The sequence below is a fragment of the Elephas maximus genome, chromosome 8 (assembly GCF_024166365.1).
Source record: "Elephas maximus indicus isolate mEleMax1 chromosome 8, mEleMax1 primary haplotype, whole genome shotgun sequence".
Classification (NCBI taxonomy): Eukaryota; Metazoa; Chordata; class Mammalia; order Proboscidea; family Elephantidae; genus Elephas; species Elephas maximus.
Genome location: NC_064826.1, coordinates 5,900,938 through 5,906,449, shown reverse-complemented (window position 1 = coordinate 5,906,449; position 5,512 = coordinate 5,900,938). Strand labels below are relative to the sequence as shown.

The 5,512-nt window shown below is 44.6% G+C and overlaps 1 pseudogene; it reads right to left on the bottom strand.

Moving 5' to 3' along the window:
• Nucleotides 1-4,468: 4,468 nt before the first annotated feature.
• On the bottom strand, nt 4,469-5,247 carry LOC126082110 (olfactory receptor-like protein OLF3; annotated as a pseudogene).
• Between the last annotated feature and the right edge of the window lie 265 nt (nt 5,248-5,512).

The following is a 5,512-nucleotide window of genomic DNA, read 5'->3' as shown; positions in this document are numbered from 1 at the left end:
GGTGTTGGCTACTTAGTCGTGGTATCTCTAAGAGTGAAATAGATAGGAAATCTACTAAGTAATTACTTGATCTGTGCAAATGGATGAATTCTAGGTCAGGTGAGCAGCAGTCTAATTTGAATCACCAGAATAGAGAGTCACGATCCCTCAATCAATTCCCAGCCTTGAGCAAGTTTAAAGACCCACAAAACCTTGAGTGAAGGGGAGGCCAAGTCCTCTTGAGGAAGGACTCCAATACACTTCCAAAAATTTTTACTGTTAATCTTTCTCCCAACCTTCACCAAAGGGATCTACAACCTTTTACGAGAGTGAATGTTCACTGGGGAAAAGGAAATAATGAGACTTTGGGGGGATTACTGGATACTGACCCTGAGCTGACACTGATTCCAGGAGACCCAAAACATCACTGTGGCCCACCAGTCAGAGTGGGGGCATATGGAAACCAGGTTATTAATGGAGTCTTGGCTCATATCAACCTCACAGGTCCAGTGGGTCCCTGAAACCATCTTGTAGTGGTTTCCCCAGTTCCAGAATGCATAATTGGAATAGATATACTCAGCAACTGGAAGAACCCCCACACTGGATCCCTGACAAATGCAGTAAGGGCCATTACGGTAGGAAAAGCCAAGCGGAAGCCATTAGAACTGTGTCTACTTAGGAAAACTGTAAACCAAAAGCAATGCCACATTCCTGGAGGAATTGCAGAGATTACCGCCACCATCAAGGACTTGAAAGATGCAGGGGTGGAGATACCCACTTCATCCCCATTCATTTCATGTATTTGGTCTGTGCAAAAAACAGATGGATCCTGGAGAATGACACTGGATTATTGAAAACTTAAGCAGGTGGTGACTCCAATTGTAGCTGCTGTTCTAGATTTGGTTTCATTGTTGAGCAAATTAATACTTCTGGTACCTGGTATGCAGTTACTGATCTGGCTAATGCCCTTTTCTCCATACAGTTCCAAAGGACCATCAGAAGCAGTTTGCCTTTGGCTTGCAAGGTCAGCAATATACCTTCACTTGCCTACCTCAAGCTACACCAACTTTCCAGCCCTATGTCATAATTTAGTCCACAGGGAGCTTGATTGCCTTTCCCTTCCACAAGACTTCACGCTGGTCCAATACATTCGTGACATTATGTTGACTGGACCTAACAAGGAAGAAGTGTTAATGACTCTGGACTTATTGATAAAACATTTGCATGCTAGAGGGTGGGAAATTAATCCCATAAAAATTCAGGCACCTTTCACCTCAGTGAAATTTCTAGGGGTCCAGTGGTATGGAGCATGTTGCGATATTCCTTCTAATGTGAAGGAAAAGTTATTGTATCTGGCTATCCCCACAACTAAAATGGAGGCACGGTGCCTGTGGACTTCTTTGGATTTTGGAAGCAACATAGTCCTCATTTGGGTGTGCTACTCCAGTCTATTTATCACACGACTTGAAAAGCTACTAGATTTGAATGGGGCCCAGAACAAGAGAAGGCTCTGAAACAGGTTCAGACTGCGGTGCTGTGCTCTGTCACTTGGGCCGTATGATCTGGCTGATCCAATGGCATTGAAGTGTCAGTGGCAGAGAGACTGTTTGAAGCCTTTGGAAAGCCCCTATTGGTGAATCACATCGCAGACCCTTAGGATTTTGGAGCAAAGCCCTGCCTTCCTCTGCAGATAACTACCCTCCTTTGGGAAACAGCTTTTGCCTTGTTACTGGGCCTTAACAGAGACTGAACACTTAACCATGAGACACCAAGTCACCATGTGGCCTGAGCTGCCCATCATGAACTGGTTGTTGTCTGACTCACAGAGTCATAAAGTTGGAAGTGTACAGCAGAACTCCATCATAAAATGGAAATGGTATATATGATATAGGGCCCAAGCAGGACCTGAAGGCACAAGTAAGATGCATGAGAAAGTAGCCCAAATGCCCATGGTCTCCACTCCTGTCACAAACCTCTTCCATCTCCCAGTTCGTACCTATGGTCTGATGAGCAGTTCCTTACGATCAGTTGACTCAAGAAGAGGAAACTCACGCCTTGTTTACAGATGACCCTGGACAATATGCAAGCACCACTAGAAAGTGGACAGTGGCAGCACTATAGTCCCTTTCTGGGGCCTCCCTGAAGGACAGTGGTGAAGGGAAATTTTCCCAATGGGAAGAACTTGGAGGGGTGCACCTTGTTGGTCACTTTGCTTGGAGGAGAAATGGCCAGAAGTGTGACTGTATACTGATTCATGGGCTGTGGCCAATGGTTTGACTGGATGGTCAGGGTCTTGGAAGGAATATGATTGGAAAATTGGAGACAATGAAGTATGGGGAAGAGGCATGTGGATAGACCTCTCTAAATGGGCCAAAGAAGTGAAGATTTTTGTGATTCATCTGAATGCTCACCAAAGGGCGACCTCAGCACAGGATGATTTTAACAATCAAAGGAATAGGATGACGCATTCTACGGAAACCAATCATCCTCTTTCCCCAGCTACTCCTGTCATTGCTCAATGGGTTCATGAACAAAGTGGCCATGGTGCCAGGAATGGAGGTTATGCATGTGCCCAGCAACATGGACTCCCACTGGCCAAGGCTGACTGAATCCCCACTATGGCACTATCCCTTGAGGTGATCAGCCAGCAACTTGGTGGCAAGCTGATTACAATGGACCATTTCCATCGTGGAAAGGGCAGTGTTTTGTCCTTACTGGAGTAGACACTCTGGATATGGATTTGCCTTCCCTGCATGGAATGCTTCTGCCAAAACTACCATATGTGGACTTACAGAATACCTTATCCATCCTCATGTTATCCCACACAGCATTGCTTCATATCAAGGGACTCACTTCACAGGAAATGAAGTGCAGCAGTGGGCCCATGTTCATGAAATTCACTGGTCTTACCAGGTTTCCCATTATCCTGAAGCAGCTGGCTTGATAGAACGATGGAACGGCCTTCTAAAGACACAATTATGGCATGAGCTAGGTGGCAATACTTTGCAGGGTTGGGGCAATGTTCTCCAGAATGCTGTATATTCTCTAAACCAGTGTCCAATATATGGTGCTGTTTCTCCCATAGGCAGGATTCATGGGCCCAGAAATCAAGGGGTGAAAATGGGGGTTGCACTACTCACTATTACACCAAGTGACCCACTTGCAAGATTTTTGGTTTTTGTCCCCGTGACCTTATGTTCTGCAGGTCTAGGGGTCTTAGTTCCAATGTGAGGAATGCTCCCACCTGGAGACACATTGTTGATTCCATTGAACGGGAAGCTAAGAATGCCACCTGGCCGTTTTGGTCTCCTTATGCCTCCGGATCAAGAGGCAAAGAAGGAAGTTACCATACTGGCTGGTGTGATTGATCTTGATTATCAAGAGGAAATTGGATTTACTTTACATAATGGAGGTAAAAAAGAGTATGTCTGGGATACAGGAGAGCCCTTAGGGCGTCTCTTAGTACTACCATGCACTGTGATTAAAGTCAATGGAAAACTACAGCAACCCAATTCCTACATGACTTCTAACGGCCCAGACCCTTCAGGAATGAAGGTTTGGGTCACCTCACCAGGCAAAAACCATGACCAGTTGAGGTGCTTGCTGAGGGCAAAGGGGATATGGAATGGGTGGTGGAAGGAGGTAGTTCTAAATACCAGTTATGGTGAGGTGACAAATTGCAGAAATGAGGACTGTAATTTTTATGAGTATTTCTGCTTTCTATGTGTGCATCAAATGTTTTTGTTTTCTTCACTTATAAAATATATGGTGTAAGCAGGGCTAGTGCATTTTTGGTTGTATGTGTGTTCGTAGTATAATTTAGGTGCAAGCATGACTTTATAATTGGCTTTTTGCTTACTTTGGATCCTGCAGCTAGCCCCTGCAGCTAGGTGAATCAGGAAAAGCCTCTATGCTGATCCACAGAGTTGGGACATTCCAACCTCTACAACCACGTGAGCATTTTCTTGATATAAATTTCTCTTTATATATGTGTTAGTACTCATTACTGGTTTGGCTTCTCCAGAGAACCCAGCCTAAGACATACATCATCATTATTTTAAATGAGTGTCAGATGTGAAAATGCATTCTGTTCCCATTGAAAAGACCATTAATATTTTCAAAACATGAATGAATAAAAGCACTGGTCCAAGGCTAGAGCCGCAAATAGCTCTACATTTACAAATAATGTGGCAATTTAAAACAATAAAATTGTTTATTTCAATACCGTTGGTCCACAGGAATGAAGACTAGTAAGCACGTGAAGTTTAAATACAGAAGTGCTTAACTTCAAAGAACGTGAGGCTCTGACATAAATTGTCCCCCACATCCTGCATTGCCACACAACCACTCAGCCTCCTACCTAACATCACCAGTACGTGTTTCATCATCTGCTTCATGGTTGCCAGGGCGATGCACTCTATGCCTGTCACATCTGAGTTGGGTGGGGAACACAGAGACAAAGCTTTTTTCTCTGTGTGAAGCTCATGATTCACCAAGTTGCCAGTTTTGAGGTTAACCCAGAGAATTGTCCAAAGAACTTCTGCCAAGCCCCTTTCATCTCCTTATTCCTCAGACTGTTAATCATGGGGTTCAGCGTGGTTGTTAAAATGGCATAGAAGAGAGATCACCTTCTCCTCGAAGACCAAGAGGCTGGAGCTGGGCTGGATGTAAGTGAAAATGGTCATGCCACAGCACAAGGCAACCAATGTGAGATGAGCGGCACATGTGTGGAAGGCTTTTCTTCTTCCCTCAGTAGGCTTTATCTTTAGGATGGTGGAGATGATCAGGATGTAGGACAAAAAAAACAGGCAGAATGGTGTCATCAGCAGGACGATTCTGGAAACCATGATTGTAACCTCATTGGAGGATGTGTCCACACAGGCCAGCCTGAGCACAGCCAGGAGTTCACAGGATATTTGATCAATAAGCTTATTTGAGTATGTGGGAAGCTGAAAGGTGATGGCAGTATGCAAGAGACAGTTTATGGAGTCACTGACCTAAGATCAAACAGACAGCCTTGCACACAACCCTCCGTGCATGGTGGTGGAGTATCTTGGAGGGTCAAACACAGCCACATAGCAGTCATATGCCATCACTGTCAGTAGAACAAACTCAATCCTGCCCAAGCCCAGGGAGAAAAATAGCTGGGCTGCACACCTCAGGTAGGAGATTAAGTTCCGTTAGAAAATACACCAGTAGCTGAGGGACTATGCTTGAGGCATAAGAGAGGTCTGCAAGGGAGAGGTTGATGAAGAAGAAATACATAGTTGTGTGGAGTCAGTTGTCCAGTCTAATCAGAAGAACAATGAGAACGTTCCCCAGCACTGTCACCAGGCACATGATCAAGAATAGAACAAAGGATGACCCTTGAGTGCCGCAGTCACTGGGCAAGCCAAGGAGAATAAATTCACTGACCCACATCTGGTTATTTGTTCCCATTAAAAATGTGAGGATTACTCATCAAAATTCCAGCCAATAGAATTCAATGACATACCAAAAAAAAAATAATTCACCATGACCAAATAGGATTCAT